Raw genomic sequence first — 15,896 nt, forward strand, 5'->3', positions numbered from 1 at the left:
AGTTAGCTCTGAGACGATAGGAGTAAACAGGCACATTTTAAAGGATGTTAATCTTGTCTCTTTCTTATCCCCCCTTCTTTTCTTTTTCTTCTTCGCCAGCAAAATTTCACTTTACTGGGTGTATTCACTTTTGTGGGTGAAATGACTGCAAGAAGGCAAATTCTGCTGCCCTTTTTCCTCACTTCAAAAAGCAAACACAAAATATCACTCTTGATTGCAATATTAAACATAAGTTTAAATTGGGCTGTCAATCATTGGCTTAGATTTCATGGTAAAAAGACGGAAGGAATCAGAGGGAAACAAAATGTTCTGTTGGGAAATGGAGGAAGCCTGTCCCTACCACTGGCACCCAGAAAGCAAAGCAACTGCTTATTAGCAGCAGAATAATGGAAATAACATTGTGTAAAGAAAACTGAGTATCAGAAATAAGAGCTTTGGCCTATCTGTGGGGATTTCAAAATAAGCTGTCAGGAGATTGAGAGACAGAGACAGACTTGTTAACCTCTAACGAGGGGTGGTGAGCTCACACTTAATACTTACAAACTAAACCCCTAGTCTTAGTGTTTTTAACCTGAGTTGAATTATTGTTAGTAAAAGGTACCAGAAGGGCATTTCATTGCCCCCGTTTAACCTCAGAGAAGGGTCGGGACAGGAAACCGCATACTCCCCATAGTCCGACATGTCAGACTTGGCCCTCAACATGATTTTTAGGGCAGGATCAAAGGGCAGCTGTGACCCTGTATGAGCTCCTGCCCTCCCGCTGGAGGCTGCTGGGTGTGAGCTGCTGGTCACTGCCTCCTGCCCGGACACCGCACCAAGTGATGGAGCCTGTGCCTCTGGACCAAAGCTGGGTGGTGTCCTGTTGGCTCTGCACTGCAACAGCCCTGGAGTGGTCTCAGGGGTGAACGTGACAGCAGAGGGTGGTGACAGAGCTGCTGCGCTCCTGTGAGCAGCCACAGAGAGGAAGAGCAGAGCTGCCCTGGGCTGAGACCAGTGGGGAGCAGCACAGGGGACACATGCAGGGTGCTCGTCTGCCAGGCTTTGATCCAGTACAGCTCGCAAAGACAGGCTGAATCTTAACAGAGGAACCAGCACTTTTGATACCAAATCTCATCAACTTTGCTAAATTCAGGATGAAGGTACTGAGGTGCTCCAGAGGCAGCCAAAGGAACAGCCTGCCTGCAAGCTCAGCCTTCTCCTCACTCAGATCAGACACCGGACTCTTCATTCTTGTTCCGGACTGTATCCAATCTAGCAGGTAACTGCTGATTTGAAGAAGACCTCAAGCATCATATAGCGCAAAGAAAGTCTCAGTTTTCTGGCCATATTATAGACCCCCAATGACTCCAGGACATAGCAGGAACTGGACATCTAAGACCTGCACAAGCCTCGTGCAAAAATGTGCTCCAAGTTTTTCGAGGTGCCTTTCCAAGCAATAGCTTGCCATGACTTCTAGAACAGAAGCCCTTGGTTTGGTGCGCATCTGGACCACCCTGTGAAATCCTGGCCAGCACCAGTGGAGATGCTGGTGATGCTTATCACTCATGAGGAGGATGCTGGGCAGGGAGGAACACAGAGATGGACTGATAGCAAATGAGTCTTGTTTGGGTCTCGGCAGACTCTGGATAATGAGGTGTATTATTCTCCTTGATAAGAATAAAGAAATGTTTGCAGTGCAGGGGAATTTCTCCCGCACTGAATTATGGGCTTGAATTGCTGCTTCTGTGAACACCACCCTGGGATTTGATGAGCCAGTGGCATTCACTCCTCCTCAAACATCAGCTCCAGGAAGCCAAGCCCAGTGTGAGCTGTATCATACAGATGCAGTTTGCAGAAGGAAGTGTCATTGCAAAGCAGAAGGAGGGAGACGACTTCCAGGGCGCTGCCAGTAGCTCTGCTGTGAAGCTGCCTAGAATGTCATTTTAACAAACGGAGCATCCGACGGCTGGAGGCAGAGTCAGACCCACTGATGATGCAGCTGTTCCTTCCTGTTCTGACACAGACGAAAATACCTGCCTGTCCTGCATGCTGGGGGCTGGGGCAGTCAACGAGTCCCCAGGCCAACCTCTCTCTGTGAGGGTGCTCACACTCCCTTGTAACATCCCGTCTTACATCTCTACAAGAACAGGAGGCGCTTCATTGATATAAGACATACAAACAACTTTTCTCTTTTGAGTGAGACCTCCAGGATGGGTCCCAGGCACCACTATCCTGCCCCGTTACCTGCAATCCTTCCTCTCCACTCTGGGAACCTGGATGCGGCAGGTCCCCACCTCCCTGCCCACAGTGCCTCTGGCACATGGCATCACAGAGCAGCCCAATGGAGGCAGAAGATGGGGGACAGCCAAACCTTTATGGTTTGTGTCATTTTGGGGCATTCAGTGAGGGTGGATGTGAAACATGGTCAGCACTAGCTGTTGGAGGAGCTCTTGGCTGGCATCAGGTATTGCTGTTCCCAAACCAGGAGAGTGCGGCTTGAGTAAATGTGGTTGCTCTCTCTTGCAGAGCTTGAGATTTGTTCATTCTTTGTTTATTTCCCTTAATCTAAAATAAAAGTCACCGAGACTGAAAGTGCATGTTTTACTCTTTGTCTGAGAAACAAAACAAAGAAAAACAATTGCAAAGGAAGGCAGTACATTTCACTTTCAAGCTTTCAAGGGATTATTACCAATGACAGGAGAGAAAAAATAACAGCTTTTGAAACTTAGGGGAAAATACTTTGACAGCATCCCCATTAAACAGCTTCCCTCGTCTTTAAGCTGCAGTAATTACGTTCACTTAATACCAGACAGTAAAATATTTACAAACAACATGGGGAATTAAATGAAGTTTCCAGCCATGGTATAGCTATCCCTGCTCTGGTGGAGCCTCTTCTAAGCGGGATGAGGCGCTGGAGTTTGGCTGTGATATCCTGCCCTCAGGGTCCACACCAAAAGCAAGAACCTATTACCACTGCCATCTAAAGAGCAGTTATTGCTGTGATGGACCAGCCAGGGAACAGCATGGTCCGGGGGTTAGGGAGAGAGGTGCACTGGGAGCCTGCCGTGTCCCAGCAACAGCCAGCCCTTCGTCCTCACGCAGTGTGGGACCTCCCTTCCCAGCATCTCCTCCCCAGACCGTCTGAGCTCCTTCTCTTCTCCTCTGCATGAGCATCTCAGGGCTCCAGGTGCTTTGTCCTTAAGCTCTAAGGCAGTTGGGCTGAGTCTCTCATCAGGAATGCCTCCTCTCTGCCAGGGCTGGGGAAAGTGGAGTCGCTCTCTGCAAAGAGTCTTTCTAGTTATTTTTTCCCCGCTTTGCTCTGTTCCTTTTTATACTTGCTCGATGGCTCCTGCCAATCTCCCAGGCAGTGAGGGAACACTTCGTGGCAAGCTCCACTAGACTGAAGCCCCATCAGTCCCCAAGTAGCTCAAATCACATAAATCCACGAGAATCCAGAGCTTGAGGCCTGATTCTCCTCTGTCGGAGGAAGATTAATCAAATCCACCTTTAGTAATTAGTTCATTCAAAAATAACAGCCTAGATTGCTGCCAGATGCAGGGTCACTAATACTGATCATCATCTGGATGAAAAAGACTCTCAATTAATATGAAAATATCCTTTTTTTTCCAGCGAGGGAGTCCAAACTTTGATACCCATAAAAATTGCCCAGGACATTCTGGAAAAAGGATTGACAAAGAAAGCAGAAACCTGGCTTATCAGGGACTGTCACAAGCCAAGCTCCAACACAGCCTTTCTTGGAGAAAAGCTGCAGAGACGGAAAGTGAATGAGTACACAGTAGCACATCGATCCCACAGCCTGGAGCCTGGCAGATAAAGACTTTAGGAAAAGGTTCCAAAAAAATAATTTGGACATATATTATCTCACACAATACAGCAGTGCACACAGCCATGGCTTTTCACTAGACCCCAGCCGGTGGTTTCAGAGGGGGGTTCACGGTCCGAGTGGCACCACTGCAAACCACAGATATCTGGTGTGGGAAGAAATAAAACAATGTACAGAATGGAGAAGAATCAGCCTGTGGCCACAGTGTATTTGCTTCAAGTGTGTGACACGAACTGGTTCTCCCCCTTTTCTTCTGCACCGTGTTGCTGGTCCCCTGTTTATCAGTCCTGTATACATACGAGCTCTCATCTGGCTCCTCTGCAAAAAGAAACAAGTTAGGTTTTTTTTTTTCAGAAAAGAAACCTGAGCATGGACTGGAGGATAAGTCCACGCTACACACAACGTGCGTGCAAGTCAGACTGCGACACTCAGGCTGGGGCCCACAGGACCCTCTCGGAGCCACATCAGGTGCCAGTATACAGAAGGCAGCACCAGTCCCTCCCCTGGGGACTTTGTCCAAGTCACTAGAGGCTGCTCTCCATGTATTTTGGCACATGCACACTAAAGCTCAGCTCTGAGGACAGAGATCCCTTTTTCCTGGCAATGACAGCATTTCCCCCACATAGATGGCCAAAGGCTTTTCAGAAAAATTGTCCCAAATGAGATTTTATTGCCTCTCTAAGATGGGTGGGTGGGTGGGTGTTGCTGACTACCCCTGCTGCACAAAGGGAGAAGTAGACAGAAGGTAAACAAAGCAGTGACGGAAGGATTGAGGAAAGGGTATTGGAGATATTGGAGAGACTCTCCTGTTCCCGTGGCTGCCAGCTGCCTTCTCCCTCTCTGGGGGTAACCAGCTACTCCCCCTGCAGCGCCCTGTTATGGGAGCACCGAGTCCTCCACAGCCCCAGCAGCCTGCTGCCCTGCCAGCCGCCTCGGCCTGCTCCTGAGCTGCAGCTGGGCTGGTCCTCGCAAGTCTACTGTGAAGAAACAGATAAGGGTCCTCACAAGTCTACTGTGAAGAAACATCCTCCCCCTCTGCTCTGCCCTGGGGAGGCCACACCTGGAGTGCTGGGGCCAGTTCTGGGCTCCCCGGGTCAAGAAGGACAGGGAACTGCTGGAGAGGGGACAGCAAAGGGCTACCAAGGTGCTGAGGGGACTGGAACATCTCTCTGATGAAGAAAGGCTGAGGGATTTGGGTCTCTTCAGTCTGGAAAAAAGACGGCTGAGGGGGGACCTTATCAACACTTCTGAATACTGAAAGGGTGGGTGTCAGGAGGATGGGGCCAGGCTCTTCTCAGTGGTGCCCAGGGACAGGACAAGAGGTAACGGGCACAAACTGGAACATGGGAAGTCCCACCTCAACATGAGGAGGAACTTCTTTGCTGTGAGGGTGGCAGAGCCCTGGCACAGGCTGCCCAGAGAGGTGGGGGAGTCTCCATCTCTGGAGACATCCCAAAGCCGCCTGGAGGCGTTCCTGTGCCACCTGCTGTGGGTGACCCTGCTCTGGCAGGGGGTTGGACGGGATGATCTCCAGAGGGCCCTTCCAACCCTGTGATTCTATGGTTCGTCCCTTCCAACCCATGATTCTATAAGATTGTGAAGAACGGAAACACACAGGCATGAAGGGCCATCAAAGTACCACTGCAAGAAGGAGTGTGCATTCAAAAATGCACTACAGCCATGTCTCAGACTGGCTGAGAGAGGAGCATCACTGCGCTGTGTGCCATTAGCTGTGGATTAAGGCAAGACCCTGCCCCAAAGCCTTGCAACTGAATTAGAAAAGACTGAAAAATGAGGCCCAGAGCCATCGTTGGACCATTTACCTGTTGCCGCACCACCGTGGGGTTGTTCAAGTCCAGCCCTAATCAAAACACCTCTGCAGACTGTGTGTCTCAGCCATGTTCCGGAGCCGTAAGCAAACACTCAAATGCTCTGATGAACCGGAGCTTACGCGGAACAAATCTAAATTGAATAAAGCCCATTTTAACTCTGAATGAGCATGCCCACAGAGGTGGCTAATACGGTTTAACCGACCCACTTGAGAAGTTAATTTGGATTAATTTTCCTGAAAACTCTCAAGTAGGGGAGTCCTGCATCTCCAGTGGCCTGGGGAGTATTAGGAGAATGACCTCTCCATTAACCTGCTGTCACTAGTTTCCTTCTCAGCAGTTGTGCACTACTTCTTTTTTAGCAGTTTACCATTATGTTGGAGAATATAACACCACAAGCATTAAATTACTCTGCCACTTGCCAGAGAACTTGAGCCATGTAGATGGATTTTAAATCACCACACTGGGCTAAAGAGGTCTTCTGCAACAAGTACCTTACCCATAATTGGAAATTTCTTTAATACCTTATTGATTGATTTCTTTATTACCCATTGACGAAGTTTAACACAGTAAACAGAATCGATTCCAGAGGCCAAGGGCCAGGGCCGGCCGCTTTGTGCCTGCTGAGAGTAGGTTGGATTCTCAAATTGAATTATAGTTATTGTTCTGCTTGTAGCATTTTTTATGTCTCATCATGACAGATGGCTCTCTAAATGATAGCAGATTTGTATTTCATTAGGACACTTAGTCAAAAGATCAATACCACTTCCATGCACCTTTCTGAGAATACACATACAGACCATACAGGCTGCTAGGGGCTTAATGCGATTTAGATAGTATTAGCTACAAAGCAGACATATGTTTTATTTGTAATAATGTCTCATTGATTCCAAAAAAGCAGTCCTGGAAACCCAAGCGCTCCTATTGTCACACTTCATCTTTTTCTCTGCGTGTGGGACAATGGCATTTTTTGGGTGCTGTAATGGAAGGTGGGCAGGGCAAGGAGGCACCATCCACAGAGCCTGGGCATGGCTCTGTCTCCAATCTCCATTGCCCTCTTGTGGTCCTCGAGCAATATCTCATCTGAAAAGAGACCTCTACAGACCCGGAAAATTCTTTCTAAATTACAGCCTAATACACCGAAGGAGGCTGTTTCTGTCTTAGAAGAAAGGCAAAATATTTCTAAAAGGCTTTGTTTTGTTTAACACCTTCCCACTCCCTCTCATTGTTCTATCTTTCCACCCCCCCATCTTCATCAGCGTCATTGATTCAATCCAGAAGTTGTTACTTTAGAGTTACAGGCTGTATTGATTGATTTTGGTTGTAATGAGTCTTTTCAATGTAAGCAGCGGTGCATAAAAAATTGGTTTTAAACCTCCCCCTTATGGTGCATTGATTTACTGTGATTAGAAGTGGATATAAGGTTTTAGGTATTCGTTGCTTGGTCCACGGATATCGCCACAGAAAACATCTGAAATGAGGTTTCCAAAAATGCTGATAGCACTTTAAGGTATAATGAGCAAAGGGTACGCACCATCATCCAGGCTAACTGAGTTGGTGGGGAGAGGAAGACTCCTGCATCTCTGGGGAGGAAGGACAGGAATGCCGAGGAGTTCCTGCCCCCTGCCCTGCAGGAGCCAAGCTCTCCAGGACATGAAGAACATATTTCCCCTATGGTGGAATATGTACCGAGTTCATCCTGTGGCTATGTCTCGGCTGCCATTCAAGATCCCATCAAAGGAAAGGACACAAAACGACCAGCTTCCACTAGAGCCATCCGGGCCGAGGTGACAGCCCTTGCGTGGGTGCAGCAGACAGGCTCACCACCTTCAGCAGCAGAGAGATGAAGCCGACCCTCCCGTAGCCTCAGCTAATCCTTCAGCCATTTGGAGACACTGGGAAAAAGTCTGTCTCGGAGGCTTTTGCTACATGTAATGCCTTACACACGTTGAATCACTGCAATAGGAAAGAGAGAGGGATTTGAGCCCCGGTGTCCCAGCAGTACAGGCCTACCGATTGAGGGGGCTGCAGTGAGCCAGCTTAGGACTGCTGAGCCCCGTGCTGTGCTATGGAGATGAAAGGCTGCAGGGGAAAGAAATCCAACAACTGCTGGATGCGAGGCTGCAGGGATTTTCCTGAGAGGGTTAATGCAGCAACCTTCACCCTCAGGCTTCACCCGATAGTTCTTTCTATATTATTCTGCCCAACTCCCCCTGATCCTGCCCCCTGGAAGTTCCCTGTGCTCTCCCTGGGATCTCACCCCTCTCCCTACGGACCACAGACGTCAGCTCGCAGGAAGCCTCACTCACAATTCTCACGGTCCAAATTCAGCACAGATCCCTAGCCACCAACACTCCACAGCATCGACGGAGCATCCCACCTCCTCTCACACCTGCCAGCAGTGGGAGAAGGACTTTCTTAGCAGGACTTTGGTTTCCACCTCCACACCTCACCCAGGTGGTTTCCCAGAGCACTCCTCTCGCACAGACACGCTGCTGCCAGCGGTGAGCCTCACGTGGGGGGAACGGCCGCGGGTACTGCCCCATGCACCCGCATCACCCAGCACCACCAACCTTAACCCTCCACCACCGTCACCTCACTGACTTCATTGCTGTCACTGCTGATTTCCATCTGGACCACTGAGATCAGTCCCTACCCTGTGCATGTTCGGTTTCAGGAGCCTTTGACACTTCCTTTGAGAGAGAGAAGGGAAAAAATGTCCCAGTCTTATAAAACACGTTTTATGCTGAGCAGTGCTTACAGCTTCATGAATTGCAAAACCATTATAAAATCTTGGTATTACAGGAAAATCCGTTCTGGTTCACTGCCTCTGTCACTAAAACTCATCGCATGCACCTTGCCAAACCAATTAAAGCCCACCGTTAAGACTGGGATCCGGAATCATCATTTCTGGGCCAGTCCCCACTCCTCTAAACAAACATTTCATCTTCCAATACAAGTTAAGGAGCACGGAGGGAGAGACAGAAGTAGGGGGAACATGTTTATCAGAGAAAAGCCAGGAGAAACCCAAGAAGTATATTCTTTAGAATATAATATCTTTTCAGTTTCATTTCCTCTCTTTTGTGTATGGAGTGGCAGGAATAGCAGCATCAAAAGCCTTGAGGGCAGAGAACTTTTGACCCATCCCTGACTTGTCATCATAAAGTCTCCCGGCCCCAAAGTCCCCATTATAGTTCAGACTTTGAAGAGCAATAAAGAATGTCAGGCTGACAAATATATGTTATCAGAAGAGATTTCTTCTTCAGTTTACAAGATGATTCCACAGTTTTATTGCACCTCTCTGGAGGTCCCAGACGATGAGCTGTTATTTTTCTGCTCCCACTCTGAGATGAACAAACAGCTGATATTAGGTTTGTGCCCAGAGTAGCTGTCACTCCAGGATTAAAAATTTTAATGGATAAATCTTAAAAGGTCAATGGCTGACAAAAGCAAAGCAGATAGATAAGGAGGGAAAACATAGATGACAACACTGACCCAGGCTAATAGGGATACATACTTCTTGGACACCAAACTCCATATTCTGACACAACCTGAGTTCGAGGTGTGGAGCTGTGCAATGATCACTCCAAACACCATTCTGTACCGTGACAAACGAACATCTCCACCAGCAAAAGGACAAATACGTACTTGCTATAATCGCTCCACATTTCAGACGCTTCTAGAAATCTGGAATTTTGCAGGAAAAAACCTCACTATACTTCATGGTGACAATTATCACATCATTATCACTCTTACTCGTCTCTCAGTTGTTCTTGACGTCCCCAAACAATAAGCAGGACAAGCCAATGCATGCTGACTTTCAGTACCTGCCTCGAAGAACTGATGACTAAATAGAAAACTGAAGGCCAGGGTTTGGCTAAGAAAACAGAAGCTCTTCTCTTTTGCAGTATGCCCTGCATCTCCCTTTCTTGGTACCCTAGCCCTAGGCTGACACAAACGACGTGATCGCTTCACTGACTGCCCATCTCATCTCCAACACCACAGGGAGGTAACAGGGGAGACCCAGCGAGAGGCAGCTACACCTGGCGGTTACAGCCCTGTGAACATACCCGGAGAAAGCCTGGCCACGTGGAAAGTCACAGAAAAATCCTCATTCCTGTCATTGGGACTACTGTTCCTTTCATAGTCTTCCTCCTCTCCTTTTACTTCCATAAAATGGGCATTTGAAGAGGGACACATTAATGTGTGATGAGAAGTCAGATTTAAGCTCTGTCCTGCTGAGTGGCCCCATTAGCTGAAACTGGGCTGCCCTGGAGTAATTCTCTGCTCTACTCAAATGTATGGGAAAGTGGCCTTAAAATGTATACAAAATGGCTGGAAAACGCTCACTACTTGTCCTTATTAGGGTGCTTTCAGCTGTCAACATATCAGTCTTTCCAGACTCTGCAAAGCAGCCTTTGACTCCGGAGAACAACGTGTGCCCATGCTGGTGCCCTGACTCAAAGGCTTCTACCCACGCCAGAGTGAAATCACGGTCTCAGCTGGACGGTGGGCAACGTCTGCCTACATCGTTACCAAGTCAATCATTAGCTTCGAGCAGCCAGGGACCCAGATCACAAGTCTTTTCTTCTTCCCATGCCTGTTCTGCGGTGTCACTACGCCCAGTGAAGCAGCTGCTCCGCTGTTACACACGTATTTCAGCGGCAGGTGAATGTGTCTCTGCACAGAGAGAGGCAGCAGACACAGACGGAGTGTGCACCGGCCCTTCAATATTCTCCACTGTCGCTTTCTGGAATGCAATTGCAATATAGTAATTACTTTATAAAAAGGACATCTACAGGCTTTGTACTAGAACCTCCCTCTTTCTGCTTCAACACCTGTGCCTATCTACGCTTGTGAGTGCATTTGCATTTTATACGTTATATATTTACGCGACGAACAATGTTTCTTAAGTATATCTTTAATGTATTATACTTCATAAGTATAGTATCTACTATAAAAATAGGTCTTGTACAGATTAAAAAAAAAGCATTTGTGGGCCAGTCGGATGGATATTTAAGTAGCAAATAGCTCTGCACCTACTACCTGAAGCAGCCCATGAAAGAACAGGTTTCAGAAAAACACATATTGGCAAGAACTTGAAGGAAAGGGCTGGATTATGTGATCTGTTCGCCACACGAGAGCAGAGTCCATCGCTGTGTGGTGTGGAGGTACAATTAGGTGAGTTAAGTATAGTAACAATGAAATGCTGCACACTTTCCATTGCAATAAAAATGATAATGATTCTGCTGAAAAATATCATTACTTCACACTCATTTAATTCTGGAAATCTAAATTCACAAAGGAAACAAGAAGCCTTTTAATCTCCTGGTAGATAAATAGCCCAATTTTATTTCTACTATTATTTTTTATCCTTTTCCAAAACATTTTATAAGACTTCAGAACATGAGAGCACAGTTTAATTAACATCATCACACTAAAAAGCACAGCCAAAATTTTCATGGCGTTTTAATTGAAATATAATACCGTCTCACTTAATATATATATATATATTTTTTTTTGCATCAAGCACAATGATGAAAAACACCGTCTGCACTGATTGCTGGATCATATGCGGTATATCAGCAAAGAGGGCTTATCAAGAGTAGCCATTTGGATAGCGGAGGATGGTCTTTCCCTGCAGAGATGCACCTAGCTGCTTTGTGAGCAGAAAGGCATACTTTCTATTTCCTTTGTTCCCACCTCCAAAATGATTGCTTTGTCTCCACAGGTGATGCCAATTACATGCAAACATTTTTTGGATGGAGGTTTGTGCACCTGCTTCTCAACCGCGCAGAGGATAATACGGCAGCTTTAGACTCAAATAGCATCTTCCATCAGAGGATCTCTGAGCTCTTCGAAAATGTTACGTTCTGTCCCTCAGCAGCCTTTTGGCAAAAGGAACCAAACCTGGGACCTCTGACTAAAAAAAATGCAAGTATTCACCGATGCTCACAGCTGTAGCAATGTTCTCGGCATCTCGTTACAACTGAGCCAACACCAGAAGGTCACTGGTGCCACACAGAGAGGTGCCAGTCCCCGTGAGGGTGGGTGGGAGGTTGTTCTGCCCACAGAAGCTGGCAGGAACAGAGCACGGTGGGTCACTCAGCAGCTCGGTGGCAGTGACCGGACCCAGATGTTGCCTTGGCTGGGCCAGCCCAGGAAGTAATAGCTGATATTTCATTTGCAAAGCCTTCTAAGGGAACAGGTTGGCTGCCCAGGAGATTTGGACATCACTATCTGGGTTAACAGGAGCTGCATGTCCATCGCCCTCAGGCAGTATAAATGTGAGCTGTCTCTTTTGATTTTTGCTCAGTCCCAACCCGAGACCCAGAGACCTCATCCAAGGACGGCGAAAGCCCTGCGTTCAGAGCAAACGTGCCATTAGTGAAAGCACAAGCCCTGTGTGTTTGAGCAGGATGAAGGTATCGTATTAGTGATAGCTAGCTTTGGGAAATTGTTTTGTCCTCGTTGCCAAAGTGACAAGATACAGGACAGCCCACAGTGCTGGGGTGCCCTGTGACAGCCCTGCACACCAGCCTTGCTGTTTCTCATCTCCACCATCCAACGTGCGGATGCAGGCTTCCTCCACAACCAGTCATCACTGGTGCTGCTTTCGACAGAGTCAGAGCTTGGCTTCGCTCGGAAAAGCCTGCGCTGGCTGAACAAGGAGCTGCTGGGCTGACGCAGGCAGTGGAAGAGCATGTTCTTGCTCTCGTTTTCCCGCAGGGCAGATGTGGTGACTCTTATTGTTTCCTCTGGGAAATAATCCCCCATCTCTGCACAACACGCCGAGGTGTTTTGTTCCTTGAATGCATTGCTTTTTTTAAAGAGTTTATTTTCCAGCTGATGACTGGTAACTTTAGTTCACTATTTACTCTTAGGGAAGCAAAGGCCAAAATTTAACATTTCACTTACTTGGTCACGAGCTGCCAAAGTTCCTATATTTGATTTCCCTGAGGCTGTCTGTATCATTTTGAAGCTGCGGTAGGAAGCCTGCTGGTCAGAACATTTCCACTTCAAATGTACTGTCATCAAAATATTCTGTGCTCCTGTAGGCAACTTCTCCTATAGAATTATATTGGTTTTGAGGATGGGTTTTGATGGGAAATTGTCCGGAGCTTGACATTTCTCACCAAAGAGGGAGAAAGTGCTAGAGAGAGATGGTAGAAAGAAAAATTTGCAAATTGGGCGTCAAGAAAATATTCTGTTCTTCACTGCAAAGAAAAGAAAATTTGAAACCTTAAAGGTCTTTGTGAAACAAAATCAGGGCTAATTTCTTTTTTCTGGACAGGAGCGCTAGATCCTGAAGCAGCCAATCTGAGCCCACTGAAGGTAGTTTCCAGTCTGATGGTTTAGTGTACTCTTGCCCAAGACACAGCTTTCTTTTTGCAGCCATCTATGGCAGAAACCATCCAGCAAGTAGAATTTTCTATACTGGATCAATACATTGTCTGATGTGCATCGATCTGAATAAATAAAGTACCTTCCCAGGAGCACCATGACTTTGATAAGGATCTAATTATAAGACTTTGTACTCTCTCTCTCTATATATATGTATATATTTGTATGTATTACAAGTCCATATTCTTCTGTGTTTCTGGCCATACAATTCCTAGAGAACTGAGGACTTTCAAGAACAGGCTGCGGAGGCCTACGCTGCTCTCTCGATTTGTACGCGGGTAGGATGACCTTAACTAAACGTCTGGTTGGCGAAGGGATATTATGTGCTCCCTTCCTTGGTACGGACAAAACATGTTCCAGGAATTCCTTGGGAACCTTTTCCACCGTACATTAGGAATGATACCCAAATAACTGTGGTTGGTTATGAATTTGTTATATTCTTTCTCAAAGCTCTCAGGTTCCTGGCAAACACAACAAAGGACAGATCTGAAGACCAAACTTCAGTTCTCCTTTTTGTTTCCCCCATCCTAAATCAATAGATATATAAAAGTTAGAGATGAAAACAAATCATGATCATGCTGCAGCTTTCAGGGGAAAATACCGTCTACAAGAAAACAAATCAATAAAACTTCGTATTCTTGGACATGGTCTTCTGTTCTGGTCAATAAATGCACTGTGTTATGCAGTATATCACGGAAGCCTGCAGCAGTTTGCCAAGGACTGAGCACGTAGGCGCGGGGTGGGGGGACGAAATGGTAACTCCAGTTGTTAAACAACTGTATTTCTCCAATGTAATGTGGTTTGCTTTTGACTTGAGAATGATTTGCCCTGCCAAACGGGTGGGAGCAGAAAAAGCTGAAGAGCAGCACAGTCGTCTGGTGCTTTCTTTGTATAGTTTGCTCCTCTAAATAGAAAGTACTTCTTTAGTAAGTATTTTCTGCATTGTGTCAATTGGGAAGGTTCATTGATTTTAACAGGCAAACTGACAAAAAAAAGCAGGTTTGAAGGAAGATAGATTAGATTAGATTAGATTGAATCATCTCTTTAATGTTCAAATAGGGCTGCCTCAGTAGAGAAAAGCAGATTTTTATAAATACCCAGCAAAACCTCACCTCAGAATTTAGATCAAGAACTGAAGAGGCTGCTTTATTCTCTGCAAGGAGGCAGAACCTAATTACGCTGGTTAGAATTCAGGCGCGATTCAGATGGAATTTTTTCAATGAATAATAATGGAAAATAATACAGGAGGGGCTGCAGAAAGTAGAAGTGGTTTAAAAAGTTGCTGTGCACCGATATTGGAAATGCAGAGGCCAGTGTGTTGCTCAGTTTTCAAATTTGTATTAAAAGAAGAAATGCTTTGCACCTCACGCCTGTCTTTTGACGAGGTTCACTTGTAGTGCTATGTACAGAGCAGTGGAACAACGGACGGAGGGGCCAGAGAAGGATGCTGGTCCTCTGTTTCATTAAAGAAAGGAGAGCTCGGGTCATTCATTAAACCAAAACCAATATGCTGTACTCTGAGAGCGTGGACGGTGACAGGCAATCAAGTCAGCATGGTTTAATGAGCAATGGGTTAAATCAATGGATTTTACTTTGGAGCTGCAATGACTAGAGTACGAACGCAGTCACTCACCGTGGGCTGGCGGAGAAGTGGTAACTCATCAAGCTGCATAACTGAATTGGATCTGATCAACTACTGCTACTGCCAACACGACCACTGTTCCCAGCCACTCCGAGCACGAGCAAAGAGCTGCCGAGCAAATGAACAGCCACAAGCGGCCACAAGCTTGTAATGGCAAGAAGGTGGTGCTGCAAATGCTGCGTCTCTTTCTTGGATGTCTCTCCTAAAACTGCTGCCCTCATGAAATCTGTTATGACTTCTCCCAGTAAAGATCTTAATTTTGCTGGATGGGCCTCCTCCGAACAGCACAAAGTAACCATCTGTCACAACAAAGCGTCATAAGGCAAATGAATCCTTCTTGGCTGCCACAAACAACATGCAGAGCTTTCCGGTCTATTGATTTTCTTTCTGTCTTTCCAAGTAGAATATTAATACATGTCTCTGAAGGGTGAAGTCAGAGATTATCTCGGAGTTAATAAAGGAAGGTGTCTTGCTTTGACACAATATGTCCAGCTGCTGTTGCAACCTGTATTGTTCCTGAGTGTCGGTTAACCTGAACAATAAGCAATTCTATGGGAGAGATTGAATGACACGAGATTATTCCCCCACCCCAAATTTCTCTACTGTTGTTGTGGTGGAGGTTTGCTTTGTGGACCTAAGCCAGTTGGGCACCTTAATGCTATGCCACAGAGGGTGCTGAGGAGAACCCTTAAGAGTCATAGCATCATAGACTGTGTTGGGTTGGAAGGGACCTCTAAAGGCCACCCAGTCCAACCCCCTGCAGTCAGCAGGGACATCTGTAACTAGATCAGGTTGCTCAGAGCCTCATCCAGCCTGGCCTTGAATGTCTCCAGGGATGGGGCCTCCATCCCCTCTCTGGGCAACCTGGGCCAGTGTCTCACCACCCTCAGTGGAAAGAACTTCTTCCCAATGGCTGATCTAACCCTGCCCTGCTCTAGTTTAAACCATTGCCCCTCGTCCTGTCGCTCCATGCCCTTGCAAACAGCCCCTCCCCAGCTTTCCTGGAGCCCCTTTAGGGACTGGAAGGGGCTGGAAGGTCTCCCTGGAGCCTTCTCTTCTCCAGGCTGAACCCCCCCAGCCCTCTCAGCCTGTCCTCACAGCAGAGGGGCTCCAGCCCTTTGATCATCTCCGTGTCCCTCCTCTGGCCCCGCTCCAACAGGTCCATGTCGTTCTTGTGCTGAATTTAAGGTGCCAGCTC

Source organism: Rissa tridactyla, chromosome 18, assembly GCF_028500815.1.
Source record: "Rissa tridactyla isolate bRisTri1 chromosome 18, bRisTri1.patW.cur.20221130, whole genome shotgun sequence".
Taxonomy (NCBI): domain Eukaryota; kingdom Metazoa; phylum Chordata; class Aves; order Charadriiformes; family Laridae; genus Rissa; species Rissa tridactyla.